Consider the following 20,588-nt stretch of genomic DNA (forward strand, 5'->3'; position numbering starts at 1 on the left):
GCTTCACCCTGATTGAACTACCACCTCTCAGGTGAACACTCCAGACATTCACCACTGAAAAGGAGTCGCTTCATCCTGATTGAGCTACCACCTCTCAGATGAACACTCCAGACATTTACCACTGAAAAGGAGTCGCTTCACCCTGATTGAACTACCACCTCTCAGGTGAACACTCCAGACATTCACCACTGAAAAGGAGTCGCTTCATCCAGATTGAGCTACCACCTCTCAGATGAACACTCCAGACATTTACCACTGAAAAGGAGTCACTTCATTCTGATTGAGCTACCACCTCTCAGGTGAACACTCCAGACATTCACCACTGAAAAGGAGTCGCTTCACCCTGATTGAACTACCACCTCTCAGGTGAACACTCCAGAGATTTACCACTGAAAAGGAGTTGTTTCACCCTGATTGAACTACCACCTCTCAGGTGAACACTCAAGACATTTACCACTGAAAAGGAGTCGCTTCACCCTGATTGAACTACCACCTCTCAGGTGAACACTCCAGAGATTTACCACTGAAAAGGAGTTGCTTCACCCTGATTGAACTACCACCTCTCAGGTGAACACTCCAGACATTTACCACTGAAAAGGAGTCAATTCACCCTGATTGGACTACCACCTCTCAGTTGAACACTCCAGACATTCACCACTGAAAAGGAGTCGCGTCATCTTGATTGAACTACCACCTCTCAGATGAACACTCCAGGCATTTACTACTGAAAAGGAGTCACTTCATCCTGATTGAGCTACCACCTCTCAGGTGAACACTCCAGACATTCACCACTGAAAAGGAGTCGCTTCACCCTGATTGAACTACCACCTCTCAGGTGAACACTCCAGACATTTACTACTGAAAAGGAGTTGCTTCACCCTGATTGGACTACCACCTCTTAGGTGAACACTCCAGACGTTTACCGCTGAAAAGGAGTCGCTTCACTCTGATTGAACTACCACCTCTCAGGTGAACACTCAAGACATTTACCACTGAAAAGGAGTCAGTTCACCCTGATTGGACTACCACCTCTCAGGTGAACACTCCAGATGTTTACCACTGAAAAGGAGTCGCTTCACCCTGATTGAACTACCACCTCTCAGGTGAAGACTCCAGACATTTACCACTGAAAAGGAGTCGCTTCATCATGATTGAACTACCACCTCTCAGGTGAACACTCCAGACATTTACCACTGAAAAGGAGTCGCTTCATCCTGATTGAGCTACCACCTCTCAGGTGAACACTCCAGACATTCACCACTGAAAAGGAGTTGCTTCACCCTGATTGAACTACCACCTCTCAGGTGAAGACTCCAGACATTTACCACTAAAAAGGAGTCACTTCATCCTGATTGAACTACCACCTCTCAGCTGAACACTCCAGACATTTACCACTGAAAAGGAGTCGCTTCACCCTGATTGAACTGCCACCTCTCAGGTGAACACTCCAGACGTTTACCACTGAAAAGGAGTCGCTTCACCCTGATTGAACTACCACCTCTCAGCTGAACACTCCAGACATTTACCACTGAAAAGGAGTCGCTTCACCCTGATTGAACTACCACCTCTCAGGTGAAGACTCCAGACATTTACCACTGAAAAGGAGTCGCTTCACCCTGATTGAACTACCACCTCTCAGGTGAAGACTCCAGACATTTACCACTAAAAAGGAGTCACTTCATCCTGATTGAACTACCACCTCTCAGCTGAACACTCCAGACATTTACCACTGAAAAGGAGTCGCTTCACCCTGATTGAACTGCCACCTCTCAGGTGAACACTCCAGACGTTTACCACTGAAAAGGAGTCGCTTCACCCTGATTGAACTACCACCTCTCAGCTGAACACTCCAGACATTTACCACTGAAAAGGAGTCGCTTCACCCTGATTGAACTACCACCTCTCAGGTGAAGACTCCAGACATTTACCACTGAAAAGGAGTTGCTTCATCCTGATTGAACTACCACCTCTCAGGTGAGCACTCCAGACATTTACCACTGAAAAGGAGTCGCTTCACCCTGATTGAACTACCACCTCTCAGATGAACACTCCAGACATTTACCACTGAAAAGGAGTCGCTTCACCCTGATTGAACTACCACCTCTCAGGTGAAGACTCCAGACATTTACCACTGAAAAGGAGTCGCTTCATCCTGATTGAACTACCACCTCTCAGGTGAGCACTCCAGACATTTACCACTGAAAAGGAGTCGCTTCATCCTGATTGAACTGCCACCTCTCAGGTGAACACTCCAGACGTTTACCACTGAAAAGGAGTCGCTTCACCCTGATTGAACTACCACCTCTCAGCTGAACACTCCAGAAATTTACCACTGAAAAGGAGTCGCTTCACCCTGATTGAACTACCACCTCTCAGGTGAAGACTCCAGACATTTACCACTGAAAAGGAGTCGCTTCACCCTGATTGAACTACCACCTCTCAGGTGAAGACTCCAGACATTTACCACTAAAAAGGAGTCACTTCATCCTGATTGAACTACCACCTCTCAGCTGAACACTCCAGACATTTACCACTGAAAAGGAGTCGCTTCACCCTGATTGAACTACCACCTCTCAGGTGAAGACTCCAGACATTTACCACTGAAAAGGAGTCGCTTCATCCTGATTGAACTACCACCTCTCAGGTGAGCACTCCAGACATTTACCACTGAAAAGGAGTCGCTTCACCCTGATTGAACTACCACCTCTCAGATGAACACTCCAGACATTTACCACTGAAAAGGAGTCGCTTCACCCTGATTGAACTACCACCTCTCAGGTGAAGACTCCAGACATTCACCACTGAAAAGGAGTCGCTTCATCCTGATTGAGCTACCACCTCTCAGGTGAACACTCCAGACATTCACCACTGAAAAGGAGTCGCTTCACCCTGATTGAACTACCACCTCTCAGGTGAACACTCCAGAGATTTACCACTGAAAAGGAGTCGCATCATCTTGATTGAACTACCACCTCTCAGATGAACACTCCAGGCATTTACTACTGAAAAGGAGTCGCTTCACCCTGATTGAGCTACCACCTCTCAGGTGAACACTCCAGACATTCACCACTGAAAAGGAGTCGCTTCACCCTGATTTAACTACCACCTCTCAGGTGAACACTCCAGACATTTACTACTGAAAAGGAGTCGCTTCACTCTGATTGAACTACCACCTCTCAGGTGAACATTCCAGATGTTTACCACTGAAAAGGAGTCGCTTCACCCTGATTGAACTACCACCTCTCAGATGAAGACTCCAGACATTTACCACTGAAAAGGAGTCGCTTCATCATGATTGAACTACCACCTCTCAGCTGAACACTCCAGACATTTACCACTGAAAAGGAGTCGCTTCACCCTGATTGAACTAGCACCTCTCAGGTGAAGACTCCAGACATTTACCACTGAAAAGGAGTCGTTTCATCCTGATTGAACTACCATCTCTTAGGTGAAGACTCCAGACATTTACCACTGAAAAGGAGTCGCTTCATCCTGATTGAACTACCACCTCTCAGGTGAACACTCCAGACATTTACCACTGAAAAGGAGTCGCTTCACCCTGACTGAACTACCACCTCTCAGGTGAAGACTCCAGACATTTACCACTGAAAAGGAGTCGCTTCATCCTGATTGAACTACCACCTCTCAGGGGAAGACTCCAGACATTTACCACTGAAAAGGAGTCGCTTCACCCTGATTGAACTACCACCTGTCAGGTGATCACTCCAAACATTCACCACTGAAAAGGAGTTACTTCAGAGTTTAGTGTCACTTTACATCTTTAACAGCCTAGAGATTTGGGCAGTGCGTCTGGCTCTAAAGACCTGGACAATCCTAAGGGATTGTTCTGTCAGGATCCAATCCGACAATGCCATGGCTGTGGCCTATATCAATCACCAAGGGGGCACCAAGAATCTCTCAACTCAGAGAGAGGTGAACCATATTCTAACTTGGGCAGAAACAAATGTCCCATACCTATCAGCAGTCTTCATTCTAGGAATAGAGAATTGGCAGGCGAATTACTTAAATCGACAGCAGTTATTCCCAGGGGAATGTTTTCTTTACCCGACATGGTTTCGGGCTATTTGTCAAAGATAGGGAACTCCAGACGTAGATCTTCTAGCATCCAGTTCAGCATAAAGTTAGTCAACTTTGTGTCCACAACAAAGGATCCATTCGCATGCAGAACAGATGCGTTCATAGCCTAAATCTATGCGTTTCCCTCTATTCAATTGCTGCCTCGATTTCTTTGCAGGATCAAGCTGGAAAGAAAACCGGTAATTTTGGCAACCCCAGCTTGGCCTAGAAGGTCATTGTATGCAGAAATCATAAAGATGACAGTGGAGGATCCATGGTCCCTTCCACTAAGGCCAGACCTGTTCTCACAGGGGCCGATATTCCATCCTACTTTACGAATGCTAAATGTAACGGCCTGGCTATTGAAACCCACATTCTGAAGAAACGTCGGCTTTCCGGGTCAGTTTTCTCTACTTTGATTAATGCAAGGAAACCAGCTTCCAGAGTTTTATTAGAGTCTGGAAGGCTTATGTCTCCTGGTGCAAATCCAAGGGTGACACCCTTGGAGATATATCATAGGCAGAATTCTTGCCTTTCTACAATTAGGCGTAGAGATGAAGTTGGCCTTGAGTTCTGTTAAAGGCCAAGTCTCAGCCTTATCGATTTTACTTCAAAAACCACATTCTTAAACCAGGGTTTTATGCAAGGGGTGATGCAGATTAATCCACTATTTAAATCACCTTTAAGCCCTTGGGACTTGACTTTAGTCAGTCTAGTCTAGTTTTGTCAGTTACAAAAACAGCCAGTGAACCGATACAGCATATTCCCTTAGTCCTTCAGTCAAGGAAGCTGGTATTTGTGGTTGCTATATCCTCAGCGAGGAGGGTTTTCAGAATTGGCTTCTCTTTCTTATAAAAAGCCATATTTGATTATTCATCAGGACAGAGTGGTGTTACGCCCTCGTCCAGGCTTTTTGCCAAAGGTGGTTTCAGGTTTTCAGCTGAACCAAGATATTTTCCTGCCATCATTTTTTCCAAAACTATGTTCCAGGAAAGAAAAGTCACTACATTGTCTTGATGTGGTGAGAGCAGTGAAAATCTATTTAAAGGCAACTGCTCAAATTCTTAAGACTGATGTCTTATGTATTCTGCCAGAGGGTCCTAAGTGGACAGGCAGTGTCAAAATCCACTGTTCCTAAGTGGATTTGGCAAATTATAATTCTAACTTATGATTTAAGGGGTAAGATTTCCTCTTTTCAAGTTAAGGCGCACTCTACCAGAGCCGTTAGTGCTTCTTGGGCAGTGCGTCACCAGGCCTCCATGGCTCAGATCTGTAAGGCCGCAACTTGGTCTTCAGTGCATACATTCGCCAAAGAGTTTTTATCAGGTGGATGTAAGGAGGTATGAGGATATCGCCTTTGGGCGCAGTGTACTGCAGGCAGCAGTATAAGTCCTCAAGTCTGTGGGTACCCTGCGGGTTGCTTCTCCCTCCCCTCAAGTAGCATTGCTATGGGACGTCCCATTAAGTAATTACTTAAGGCTCTGTGTCCTATGATGTACGATAAAAAAAATAGGATTTTTATAAGAGCTTACCTGTAAAATCCTTTTCTTGGAGTACATCATAGGACACAGAGGTCCCGCCCCTCTTTTGGGATTTAAGTATATTGCTTTGCTACAAAAACTGATGTGCTCCTGGAAGGAGGAGGGGTTATATAGAGAGTGAACTTCCTTGATTGGGTTTACCAGTGTCAACATCTGAAGGTGGCCCATAAACCCATTAAGTAAACACTTAAGGCTCCGTGTCCTGTGATGTACTCCAAGAAAAGGATTTTACAGGTAAGCTGTTATAAAAATCCTATTTTTTGGATTAAGAAAACATACTTAAATTTAATATATTTTCTAACCACTTGCCGACCGCCTCACGCAGATATACTGCGGCAGAATGGCACGGGCAGGCAAAATCACGTACCTGGTACGTGATTGCCTTCCCGCGGGTGGGGGTCCGATCGAACCCCCCACCGGTGCCAGAGGCAGCCGGCATTTGTTCGCGGGTAATCAGAGGTGAGGGGGAGGCCATCCATTCGTGGCCACCCCCTCACGATCGCTCCCGGCGAATGAAATCCTTTCTCTTCCTCTGTAATGTAAACAGAGGGAGAGGAAGTGATGTCATCTTTCCTCGAGCCGGTCTTTTCGTTCCGGCGCCGAGGAGAGCAGACATCAATGTGAGTTTGCACAACACTACACTAACAGTAGAACACGCAGGCACACTTTTCACCCCCCAGTCACCCCCCGATCACCCCCTTGTACCCCCTGTCACAGTGACACCAATAGCAGTTTTTCTTTTGCATTGGTGTCAGTTTGTGACAGTTATAAGTGTTAGGGCTGTTAGGGTTAGCCCCCTTTAGGTCTGGGGTACCCCCCTTTAGGTCTAAGGTACCCCCTTAACCCCCCCTAATAAAGGTTAACCCCTTGATCACCCCCCGTCGCCAGTGTCACTAAGCGATCGTTTTTCTGATCGCTGTATTAGTGACACAGGAGACGCTAGTTAGGGAGGTAAGTATATAGGTTCACCATCAGTGTTTTATAGCAACAGGGACCCCCATATACTACCTACTAAAGGTTTTAACCCCCTGATTGCCCCCTAGTTAACCCTTTCACCAGCAATCACCGTATAAGTGTTACGGGTGACGCTGGTTAGTTAGTTTGTTTTTTATAGTTTATTATAGTTTTAGGGCACCCGCCGTTTATTACCTTATAAAGGTTTAACCCCCTAATTGCCCGGCGGTGATATAAGTTACGTTTTTAGGGTCAGATAAGGTCTGCGTCGCCCCAGGCAGCATCAGGTTAGCGCCAGTACCGCTAACACCCACGCATGCAGCATACACCTCCCTTAGTGCTATAGTATCTGAACGGATCAATATCTGATCCGATCAGATCTATACTAGCGTCCCCAGCAGTTTAGGATTCCCAAAAACGCAGTGTTAGCGGGATCAGCCCAGATACCTGCTAGCACCTGTGTTTTGCCTCTCGGCCCAGCCCAGCCCAGCCCACCCAAGTGCAGTATCGATCGATCACTGACACTTACAAAACACTAAGCACACATAACTGCAGCATTCGCAGAGTCAGGCCTGATCCCTGCGATCGCTAACAGTTTTTTGGTAGCGTTTTGAATCAGTCGCTAACAGTCAGGGGCTTTTTTGCCTGTGAGTCTCACTAGTGTACCCCTAAATTTAGAGCCCAAAATGGCAAATCGAAGGTACACTAGTGAAGAGGCCTACACGTTTCTGAGCATGACAGATAGTGAAGAGGAAGTCACTCATCTGTCAGATTCAGGCTCAGAATACGATCCTGTAGAGGACAGCGGCTCCATGACAGATAGCTCTGACGACGGAGTTGTGGTCCCTGCCAAGGTCAGGCGTACCAGACCCCAATCTTCTTCTTCTGTCCTTGAAGTGCAAGAACCGCAGGGCTATTGTATGGAGCAGAGAAGTACTAGTGCCGCTATTCCTTCTGGTGAACTGGCAAGCACCAGCGGCCTAGTACACCCTGGTCGTACATCCAGCACTGCAGTAACACTTGGTGACGTGGCGAGTCCCATAAGTGCAGTTCAAGCTGGCGAGGTGGCAAGCACAAGTAGTGTCCCGCTTCCACCAAGAAGACGAACACAGGCCCGTCGTGCCCATAGTGCCCTTCCTGCTGCATTCGCCAATCTGAATTGGGTACCCACCACTTCTGCAGCACCCGTACTTCCCCCATTCACTGGCCAACCCGGAATTCAGGTGGAAACAGTTTATTTTACGCCACTGGATTTTTATTCGCTGTTTTTCACCGAAGATCTCTATAGAGCTATTGTGGACCAAAGCAATTTATACGCTGGTCAACACATCGCCGCTATTCCCCAGTCCTCCCTTGCCAGAAATTGGAGACCAATTACAGTCTCCGAATTTAAAGCGGGGGTTCACCCACACCGCCAAAAAAAAAAAATATTAAAAGCCAGCAGCTACAAATACTGCAGCTGCTGACTTTTAATACATGGCCACTTACCTGTCCCGGGGTCCAGCGATGTCGGCAGGGGACGCCGAGAACCCGCTCGGTTCTCGGCAGCTGCCGCCACCATCCTAGGTGAGGGAATCAGGAAGTGAAGCGTTGCGGCTTCACTTCCCGGTTCCCTACTGCGCATGCGAGAGTCGCGCTGCGCGTCCCAAGTGGTCCCCGCTTTCTGCTGGGAGCTGTGTGTTCCCAGCAGACAGCGCGGTGGGGACAGGAAGAGGCATAGACTCCCATGGGAGTCTATGCCGGAAGTGGGTGCAAATACCTGTCTTAGACAGGTATCTGCACCCCCCTCCCTCCTGAAAGGTGCCAAATGTGACACCGGAGGGGGGGAGGGTTCCAAAAAGTGGAAGTTCCATTTTTGTGTGGAACTCCGCTTTAAGATCTTTCTGGGCCTTTCCCTCAACATGGGCATAAATAAAAAGAGTGAGTTGCGGTCATATTGGTCCACTGACCCAATTTACCATATGCCCGTGTTCTCTGCTTCCATGGCCAGGGCACGATACGAGCAGATTTTGTGGTTCATGCACTTCAGTGACAATGAACTCTGTCGTCCTCGTGGAGACCCTGGATACGATCGGCTCTACAAAATTCGGCCCCTCATAAACCACTTCAACCAACGTTTTGCAGACTTGTTTACTCCCCATCAAGTTGTCTGCATTGATGAGTCCCTGATTAAATTTTCTGGCCGCTTGTCATTCAAACAGTACCTTCCCAGCAAGCGTGCCAGATACGGGGTCAAGATGTATAAGCTCTGTGACAGGGCCACAGGCTATACATGTAATTTTATGGTTTACGAGGGCAAAGATAGTCACGTAGAGCCGACAAACTGCCCTGACTACATAGGAAGTGCTGGCAAGATTTTGTGGGACTTGGTGTCACCCTTATTCGGAAAGGGGTACCACTTGTACGTGAACAATTATTACATGAGCGTGCCACTTTTTAGTCACCTTTTTGATCATCAGATTGGAGCATGTGGCACCGTGCGACCTAATCGCCGGGGCTTTCCCCAGCGGCTTGTAGATTCCCGTCTTAGGCTGGGGGAGAGAGCCTGCTTGCAGTGTAATAATTGGAGGGACAATAAGTGGAGGGACAATAAGCCTCGGTTCACACTGGGACGACTTGTCAGGCGACCTAGGTCGCCTGACAAGTAGCGTCCCATTCAGTACAATGGAACCGTTCTAAGGGGAGCGACGCAAGTCGCTCCGACTTAGAAAAAGGTTCCTGTACGACTTCGGGGGCGACTTGGGGCGACTTGCATAGACTTCTATACAGAAGTCGTTTTGCAAGTCGCCTGGGCAGTCGTGTGCAGGTCGTGCCGCCTCTGGTGTGAACCGAGGCTCAGAATGTTTTCGTTCTTACCTCCCTTCATGCAGACACGACGGTCCAAATTCCTACGGCGACTGGTGTTGTGGAGAAACCCCTCTGTGTCCACGAATATAACCAAAATATGGGAGGGGTGGACCTCAACGACCAGTTGTTGGCGCCGTACCTAGTTGCCCGCAAGGCCAGACGCTGGTACAAAAAAGTGTCTGTTTATTTATTTCAGCTTTGCTGAACGCTTATGTGCTATACAGAGCTTCAGGATGGACTGGATCCTTCCTTAAATTCCAGGAAGAGATCATAACAGCCCTTCTGTTTCCAGAGGATGCTCCACCTCACCTTCCCCAACCAAATGCAGTAAGCCGGCTGCATGAGAGGCATTTTCTTTATGTCCTCCCGAGTACCCCTACCCAACGAGCCCCCCAAAAAAGATGTCGTGTCTGCAGCAAGCGCGGATTTAGGCGTGACACCCGGTATTATTGTAACTCCTGTCCTGACAATCCTGGTCTTTGCATTGGTGAATGTTTTGAACGCTACCATACACTAGTTGAGTATTAGCGTAGGGTACAGCACTGCACAGACTAGGACACACTTTCACAGGGTCTCCCAAGATGCCATCGCATTTTGAGAGACCCAAACCTGGTACCAGTTACAAAAGTTAAAGTTACAAAAAAAAGTAAAAAAAAAAAACAAAAAAAAGTAAAACAAAAAAAAAACACAAAAAAAATATAAAATAATAAAAACCAAAAATAGTTGTTGTTTTATTGTTCTCTCTCTCTATTCTCTCTCTATTGTTCTGCTCTTTTTTACTGTATTCTATTCTGCAATGTTTTACTGTTGTTATGTTTTTATCATGTTTGGTAACCATTTTTTTGTTTTCAGGTACGCCATGCAGCTGCAGAGGGGATTTATTTATCTTGACAGCAACAGCGTTTGCTCCCACGATACATAAAGCCGTGACTCCAGCGCTGTCGGAGGTGATTTCACCACCACAGTTACCTACTTCAGCATATATGCCGAAGCGTGGGGGCAGTAGTGGGTGGAGGAGCGATTTGCTCCTGCCTTTTGTGGGAGGATGCCCCCATGCTTCGGCATATATATATTTTAGGTAGGCACAGGTTGCATTAAATGTTTTATTTTTTATTATGTTTTTTTTTTTATTTGCTTTGCAGGTATGGTAAGTATTACTGTTATACTGTAATGTTACTTTGTTTTTTGTTAATCATCATTTGCTTAGCAGGTACGCCATTCAGTTGCAGCGCGGATTTATTTATCTTGACAGCAACAGCGTTTGCTCCCACGATACATAAAGCCGTGACTCCAGCGCTGTCGGAGGTGATTTCACCACCACAATTACATACTTCAGCATATATGCCGAAGCGTGGGGGCAGCAGTGGGTGGAGGAGCGATTTGCTCCTGCCTTTTGCGGGAGGATGCCCCCATGCTTCGGCATATATAAACGGTGCATTTTATGCCCATCATTAGAAGTGGGTGGATGAAGGGCGGTATTCTAATTGTGGGCATACCCACCAATCAATATCTTTTTTTCGTTCAGCCCACAGGCTGCATGAAAAAAAAGTTTACAATATATGCCCAACAAGGACCAGCAACGTACTGGTATGTTGCTGGACTTTGAGTGGTTATACCAGAATGATGCCTGCAGGTTTAGGTATCATCTTGGTATCATTCTTTTCAGCCAGCGCTCAGCTTTCATGTAAAAGCAATCCTAGTGGCTAATTATGCCCCCCCCCCCCCCCCCCCCACCGTCTTCCATGTTTTTCTCTGGCTCTCCTGTCCCAACAGGGAACCTGAAAATGCAGCCGGTGATTCAGCCAGCTGACCATAGAGTTGATCAGAGACCAGAATGGCTCCAAACATCTCTATGGCCTAAGAAACCGGAAGCTACGAGCATTTCATGACTTAGATTTCGTCGGATGTAAACAGCGCCATTGGGAAATTGGGAAAGCATTTTATCACACCGATCTTGGTGTGGTCAGATGCTTTGAGGGCAGAGGAGAGATGTAGGGTCTAATAGACCCCAATTTTTTCAAAAAAAAGAGTACCTGTCACTACCTATTGCTATCATAGGGGATATTTACATTCCCTGAGATAAGAATAAAAATGATTAAAAGAAAATAAAAATGAAAGGAACAGTTTAAAAATAAGATAAAAACGCAAAAAAATAATAAAGAAAAAAAAAATAATAATAAAGAAAAAAAAAAAAAAAAAAAAGCACCCCTGTCCCCCCCACTCTCGTGCAAAGGCGAACGCAAGCGTCGGTCTGGCGTCAAATGTAAACAGCAATTGCACCATGCATGTGAGGTATCACCACGAAGGTCAGATCGAGGGCAGTAATTTTAGCAGTAGACCTCCTCTGTAAATCTCAAGTGGTAACATGTAAAGGCTTTTAAAGGCTTTTAAAAATGTATTTAGTTTTTCGCCACTGCACGTTTGTGCGCAATTTTAAAGCATGTCATGTTTGGTATCCATGTACTCGGCCTAAGATCATCTTTTTTATTTCATCAAACATTTTGGCAATATAGTGTGTTTTAGTGCATTAAAATTTTAAAAAGTGTGTTTTTTCCCTAAAAAATGCGTTTGAAAAATCGCTGCGCAAATACTGTGTGAAAAAAAAAATGAAATACCCACTATTTTAATCTGTAGGGCATTTGCTTTAAAAAAATATATAATGTTTGGGGGTTCAAAGTAATTTTCTTGCAAAAAAAAATATTTTTTTCATGTAAACAAAAAGTGTCAGAAAGGGCTTTGTCTTCAAGTGGTTAGAAGAGTGGGTGATGTGTGACATAAGCTTTTAAATGTTGTGCATAAAATGCCAGGACAGTTCAAACCCCCCCAAATGACCCCATTTTGGAAAGTAGACACCCCAAGCCATTTGCTGAGAGGCATGTCGAGTCCATGGAATATGTTATATTGTGACACAAGTTGCGGGAAAAAGACACTTTTTTTTTTTTTTGCACAAAGTTGTCACTAAATGATATATTATAATATATTATATTGCTCAAACATGCCATGGGAGTATGTGAAATTACACCCCAAAATACATTCTGTTGCTTCTCCTGAGTACGGGGATACCACATGTGTGAGACTTTTTGGGAGCCTAGCCGCGTACGGGACCCCGAAAACCAAGCACCGCCTTCAGGCTTTCTAAGGGCGTGAATTTTTGATTTCACTCTTCACTGCCTATCACAGTTTCAGAGGCCATGGAATACCCAGGTGGCACAAACCCCCCCCCCAAATGACCCCATTTTGGAAAGTAGACACCCCAAGCTATTTGCTGAGAGGTATAGTGAGTATTTTGCAGACCTCACTTTTTGTCACAAACTTTTGAAAAAAGAAAAAAAACAAATTTTTCTTGTCTTTCTTCATTTTCAAAAACAAATGAGACCTGCAAAATACTCACCATTCCTCTCAGCAAATAGCTTGTGTTGTCTACTTTCCAAAATGGGGTAATTTTGGGGGGTTTTGTGCTATCTTGGCATTTTATGGCCTTCGAAACTGTGATAGGTAGTGAGGAGTGAAATCAAAAATTAACGCCCATAGAAATCCTGAAGGCGGTGATTGGATTTCGGGGCCCCGTATGAAGCTAGGCTCCCCAAAAGTCCCACACATGTGGTATCCCCGTACTCAGGAGAAGCAGCAGAATGTAATTTGGGGTATAATTCCACATATGCCCATGGCGTGTTTGAGCAATATATCATTTAGTGACAACTTTGTACAAAAAAAAAAAAATTGTCACTTTCCCGCAACTTGTGTCACAATATAAAATATTCCATGGACTCAACATGCCTCTCAGCAAATAGCTTGGGGTGTCTACTTTCCAAAATGGGGTCATTTGTGGGGGTTTTGTTCTGCCCTGCCATTTTAGCACCTCAAGAAATGACATAGGCAGTCATAAACTAAAAGCTGTGTAAATTCCAGAAAATGTACCCTAGTTTGTAGACGCTATAACTTTTGCACAAACCAATAAATATACGCTTATTGACATTTTTTTTACCAAAGACATGTGGCCGAATACATTTTTGTCTAAATGTATGACTAAAATTGAGTTTATTGGATTTTTTTTATAACAAAAAGTAGAAAATATCATTTTTTTTCAAAATTTTCGGTCTTTTTCCGTTTATAGCGCAAAAAATAAAAACCGCAGAGGTGATCAAATACCATCAAAAGAAAGCTCTATTTGTGGGAAGAAAAGGACGCAAATTTTGTTTGGGTACAGCATTGCATGACCGCGCAATTAGCAGTTAAAGCGACGCAGTGCCAAATTGTAAAAAGTGCTCTGGTCAGGAAGGGGGTAAATCCTTCCGGGGCTGAAGTGGTTAACCACTGAAACCTCCCAAGCTAATGTGATAAAAACTTTGCTTCATTGCTCTTGCTGTGTTATCTGAAATGCAAAAATGAGATAAAGTGGAATATTCATCTCCAGCCACAAATATTATGGGAAACATTTCACTATGAACTTTCACAGGAGCCGTTGCTTGGTTTGATTCATTTCCTCATTAGCGGCAATTTGCGTGCGACGCAGGTAACTTATTACTGCAGAAAGCAATTGAGGACAAACAGAAAAACAAACCAAAAGTCGGAGAGAGAAGTATTTCTCAATGCAAATTTACATTCTTACACGCAGAGCGCGTCTCTGAAATACGAACTCAGTGGAACTTCTTATTATTATAGAGGACTTGTCATTAAAATTCACACTTCACGTGGATTGATAGGTCACATGGCAGCATAACCAAATCACATTATAAAAAAAACAGCTCTTCCCTCAAGAAAAAAAAAAATAATTCCTTAGGCTAGGGTGACCAGATGTCCCCAGTTTCCACAGACAGTCCCCAATTTTAGATTGACCCCAGGAAAAAAAAGTGTCCCTGATTTCCGTAGTTTGGACACCCCCTAGAGCATGAGGAAGGAGGGGAGGGGTTTGTCTGCTCTCGGCTGTGTCCGGGGTTATTGATCATGTTAAATGTCGACATTACGTGGTTACATATAGTTAGCCTGGTTGAAAAAAGACACAAGTCCATATAGTTCAACCAATAAAAGGGGATCCAGAGGAAGGCAAAAAAACCCCAGCAAAGCAATAACCAATTTGCTCCAGCAGGGGAAAAAGTTCCTTCCTGATCCCCCGAGAAGCAATTTGATATTCCCTGGATCAACTTTACCTATAATTAATAGTATCCATTTATATTATGTACATTTAGGAAAGACAGTTCGAGGGAGTCTATTCCACATTTTCACAGCTCTTACTATGAGGAACCCTTTCCGTGTTTGGAGAATAAATGTATTTTCCTCTAGACATAAAAGGATGCTCCCTTGTCCTCTATGATGACCTTAAAGAGGAAGTAAACCCTGATGGGTTTACTTCCTCTTTGTTTCCCTGCAAAGGTAAAGCATAATGGGCTACTATGCATCGCATAGCCCATTATGTGTCACTTACCTGACACAGGAGCCTGCGATGTCACCTCTGTCCCTTCTTCCACAAAGTGTCCATCTTCCTTCCGGGTATCACAGTGCCAGAGCCGCGATGACGTCACTCCCGCGCATGCGCACGGGAGCCGCCGCTAACAACATATTGGCATTAGCAGCGGCATGCTCAGTGTGCCTTGCGCGCCGCTGTCTACGGCGCATGCACCGTATACGGCGGTGCCTGTCTTTTTGCAAATATCTCCTAAACCGTGTAGGTTTAGGAGATATTTCTTGGACCTACAGGTAAGCCTTAATCTAGGCTTACCTGTAGGACAAAGTGGTCTGTAAGGGTTTACAACCACTTTAAAGTAAATAACATAACACCAAGTTCATTGATCACATCCCCCTTAATCTCTTCTTCTCAAGAGAGAATAAATGCAGTTCCTCTAATCTTTCCTCATAGCTGACCTCATACTCCATGCCTCTTATCAGTTTGGTTGCCCTTCACTGCACTTTTTCCAGTTCCTCAATATCCTTTTCGTGAACTGGTGCCCAAAACTGAACTGCATATTCCAGATGAGGTCTTGCTAATAATTTGTAGAGGGGCAAAAATGATATCTCTCTCTCTGGAGTCCATACCTCTCTTAATACAAGAAAGGATTTTGCTCGCTTTGGAAACCACAGCTTGGCATTACATGTTATTATTAAGCCTATGATAACCCAGAACATCCAAATCCTTCTCCACCATTGATTCTCCCAGTTGTACTGCCCTTATTATGTATGATGCATGCACATTCTTAGCCCCCAAGTGCATAATTTTTCATTTTTCAACATTAAACGGTATCTGCCACATAGTTGCCCAATTAAACAGTGCATTGAGGTCGGCATGTAAGGGGGAGACATCCTGTAAAGATGTTATTCCACTGCATAACTTGGTGTCATCTGGTACTTTTAATCCCAAACCCTATATCATTTATAAAGGTATTAAAAAGTAAGGGTCCCAACACTGTACCTTGGGATACACCACTAATAACCTTAGACCATTCAGAGTAAGAATCATTAACCACTTCTCCCATAATTCGGTCTTTCAGACAGTTTTCTATCCATTTACAAACTGATTTTTCCAAGCCTGTAGACTTTACCTTACACATGAGCCGTGTGTGCGGAACTGTATCAAACGCTTTTGCAAAATCCAAGTATACCACGTCCACAGCCACCCCTCTGTCCAAGGTTTTACTTACCTCCTCTTAAAAAGAAATCAGATTTGTTTGACAACTTCTGTCTTTCATGAATCCATGCTGTCTGTTGCTTGACCGCTTGCCGACCAGCCACCGCAGTTGTACTGCGGCAACATGGCTCGGCTGCGCGAATTGCCATTATGTTACGCCTCTGGTGGCCACTAGGGGAGCGCACCTGCAGCTCGCCCCCAGAGTCAATGCGAATACTGGTGGTCTCGATGACCGCCAGGCTCCCGCGATCGCTTGTAACACAGTGAGAACTGGGATCTCTGTGTGTAAACGCAGAGATCCCAGTTCTCTGAGGGGAGAAGTGACAGATCGTCTGTTCATACAAAGTATGAACAGCGATCTGTCATCTCCCCTAGTCAGTCCCCTCCCCCCTTCAGTTAGAACACACACTAGGGAACACAATTAACCCCTTGATCGCCCCCTAGTGTTAACCCCTTCACCTCCAGTGCCATTTTTACAGTAATCAATGCATTTTTATAGCACTGATCGATGTATTAATGCCAATGGTCCCAAAAATGTGTCAAAATTGTCCAATGTGTCCCCCATAATGTCGCAGTCATGATAAAAATCGCAGATCGCCACCATTACTACTAAAAAATATATATATAGTTTAAATGCTATAAATCTATCCCCTATCCCTATAGACACTATAACTTTTGTGCAAACCAATTAATATACGCTTATTGCTTTTTTTTTACCAAAAATATGTAGAAGAATACAGCCTAAACTGAAGAAAAAATAGTTTTTTTTATATATTTTTGGGGGATATTTATTATAGCAACAAGTAAAAAATAATGCGTTTTTTTCCAAAATTGACGCTTTTTTTTTGTTTATAGTGCAAAAAATAAAAGCCGCAGAGGTGATCAAATACCACCAAAAGAAAGCTCTATTTGTGGGAAAAAAGGGACGTCAATTTTGTTTGGAAGCAACGTCGCACAACCGCACAATTGTCAGTTAAAGCGACGCAGTGTCGAATCGCAAAAAGTGCTCTGGTCAGGAAGGGGGTAAAATCTTCCTGGGCTGAAGCGGTTAAAGTATTTTTTTTTATCAGCAGGAACTCATCTATGTGGTCTTTTATTAAACTCTCCAGTATCTTCCCAAATATAGAAGTTAAACTAACAGGTCTATAGTTACTTGGTAAAGACTTTGATCCCTTATTAAATATAGGCACCACATTGGCCCTACGTCAATCCAGTGGTACTAGTCCAGTCATTAAAGAGCCCCTAAAAACAATGGCTTTGAATAGACAGAGCTCAATTCTTTTAGGAACTCCATGTCCTTCCCCTCCCGGCTTGTGCAGACTTTGTTGCGAAAGTTAAGGATGTAGATTATTTGGCACCTTGCCCTTGCTTGTGATGGTGACCTGAAGAGCACTCCTGAGCACACTTGACCCTGAGCAAAGTAGACTCAGTTACTCGCCACCAGTTGCCCCACCCAACCCCTACCCTGCTTCACCCCTAAACACGCCCTCATAAATAATCTCATGAAATTACACTATTAAATGTTTATGCAGAATTAAGTTACAAAAATAAATATTAACAACAACTTTATCAGTGTCCATTGATGTAGCCTCATCAGTGTCCATCAATCCAGCCTATCAGTGCCCATCAGTGCAGCCTATCAATGCCCATCAGTGCAGCATATCAGTGTTCATCAGTACAGCATCATCAGTGCCTCGTTGTCAATGCCCATCAATGCAGCCTATCAGTGCCCATCAATGCAGCCTATCAGTGCCCATCAATGCAGCATCATCAGTGCTCATCAATGCAGCCAATCAGTGCCCATCAATGCTGCCTCATCAGTGCCCATAAATACAGCCTTATCAGTGCCCATCAATGCATCCCCACCAGTGCCCATGAATGCAGCCTCACCAGTTCCCATCAATGCAGCCTCACCAGTTCCCATCAATGCAGCTTGATCAGTGCCCATCAGTGCCCATTAAGGCAGCCTGATCAGTGCCCATCAATGCAGCCTGATCGGAGCCCATTAATGTAGCTTCACCAGTGCCCATCAGCGCAGCCTCATTAGTGCCCATCAAGGCAGCCTGATCAGTGCCCGTCAATCAGATCAGCCTCATCAGTGCCCATCAATGCAGCCCGATCAGTTGCCATCAGCGCAGCCTCACCAGTGCCCATCAATACAGCCTCACCAGTTCCCATCAGCACAGCCTCACCAGTGCCCATCAATACAGCCTCACCAGTGCCCATTGATACAGCCTCACCGGTGCATGGGAATTAGAGCGAGGAGAGCCACCGGACAACACAGAGCGGGGATCTCCCACTGTGACACAGCATGCATTTGAATGAATTGACTGGTGGCCACAGTCAAACAAAGACCCGCCTCCTGGACCAGCTCCTATGATAGACGTCCCAACATTGGACCAGTGTGCTGTCCATCATAGGACGCGGGACTTCACCCTCACGTTTTTTCCACTCGCATGCACGCATTTGGGGGCTGTTCTAAAATACATTGCTAAAATTATTTACATTAGGCTTACATCTTTTCTGTGAAGGTTCATAAGGTCATGGTAGACCTAGTAGTAGGTATTCACATTCAACTGGACTTGTTTTGTAACGTTGAAGATGTTTGATAGCTGCTTCTTCTTCAATTATAACGAGTGTCATGAAAACACTCCAACATTTCTGTACACCTTAAAGAGGACCTCCTCCCATCTATAAAACAGACAATAACATGTAAAGAGGGGGAAATAAACATGTCCTATTGAATTGAAATGGCTGTCCTAATGCAGCTCATGTTAATGCATGCAAAAATGCACATTAATGCAGTGTGTTGGGACTCCAAGGTGCGCATGAGCCATTAACCCGGCAAGAAAATTTGATGGCCTGAGCTTTCCATAGTACTTGAACTGTCTGTTCCTCTTGTTGTATTTTGCTTAGTATAAAATACATGAAAACACTTTTGATGATTCCATGGGGAATGCCCTCAGCATAGTTTCAGCTTCAAACCTTGAAGCTTTGGGTTGTCAAGAGTATTCCTAATATTTTCTTTATGATCTCAAATTAAAGAAATCCAACAGGCAATGTTCGTCCATTGTTACAGCTCACCTTCTTAGGCTACGAGTTGTCTGTTAATTTTTTTGAGTCACTGTCTGAAAACAAGCATGCATACACTATATGGCCTGACCATCATTCATATATGAGCTTGTTGGATATCCTACTCCAAAACCATGGGCATCAGTACGGATTTGTCCTACTTTCCTTCCAACAATATCATCCTCCTCTTCTGGGGAGGCTATCTGTTAGTTTTTGGAGCATGTCTATGGGAATTTGTGCCAAAAGAACATTTGCAAGGTCAGGTAACTGCTGTTGGATGGGAAGATCTGGCTCACAATCAGCATTTGGTTTATGCCAAAGAAGTTCAGTAGTGTTGAAATTAGGGCTCATCAAAACTCATCCAACCATGTATTTAAGGAACTAGCATTGTGCACATGGATACCTTCATGCTGGAACAGAAAAGGGCCTTCACCAAACCTTTACCACAAGGTTGGAAGAGTACAATTGTCTTTGTATGCTGTAGCATTACCAGTACCCCTTACTGGAAACACTTGTACTCAATAATTTGGAGATGTGTCTACATAATTTTGGCCATACTGGTATGCATGATAGTCAGGCGCCCACAATTGTTTGACCATATTGTGTATTATAATGCCAAAATAAAGTCAGTATTTCTGATCTTAGTTGTAGGTCATTGTCTCAGCACATGATGGAGACCAAGGCAGAAAATATCAAAGCCTTTGGATAAGCATGACAGCCAGGCAAATGGTATTTTCAGGAGTAGAGGTCAGTAGTGGAATTTTACATATCCTTTTAGTAGGGGTAAAATGAAACTTTCCCTGCCAAAAAAATAAAAAACTGCTAGCAGGTCATACTATATATCTTCTGCAATGAAAGCCTCTTATATGCCAATTAGCAAATTCGTTTACCTTAGTGTGCAGCTCGGAGTACAATCGTGGCATGCCTTGGTACCAGGATGAATTAATTCCTGTGCGCATGCATGGGATTTACGGCATTCTGGGCTGGCCAATCAATATGGCTGAGGATGCAGATCTGAAGAAGACCCTTTGACACCTTTGTAAAAAAACAAAAAAACAAATGAACATATTTTTGCAGGTGAAAAAATGTGCATTTATTATTTTTTTTACTATGAGCCTGCAAACCGTTGCACACGCGATCATCAGATGCTATGCAGGACCCCTGCAGACCATCTGTGTAAGCTGTCTGCTCATACCTCACCCTGGTAGTTCATTGAGAACTACAAGCTAACAGCCACAAAGGCTGTCAGTACTTGTAGTTTTCACATTCGCAGAACTTTTTTTTAAATTGTGACAGCGAGCAGGGGTAGAAGATACCCCGATCGCTGTCAAAACAGGAGATCAGAGGGGTGCGGGGGCTGGTGCATCTGTAAAATGAATATGGGTGTAACATGTTACGAAAGGGGAACTTATTTAAAATATATTTCTATGTAGCGTTAGTGATAAGAAGTATGAAGTAGCCCCCAGTGACCACATGGT

The sequence above is a fragment of the Aquarana catesbeiana genome, linkage group LG04 (assembly GCF_042186555.1).
Source record: "Aquarana catesbeiana isolate 2022-GZ linkage group LG04, ASM4218655v1, whole genome shotgun sequence".
Lineage (NCBI taxonomy): Eukaryota > Metazoa > Chordata > Amphibia > Anura > Ranidae > Aquarana > Aquarana catesbeiana.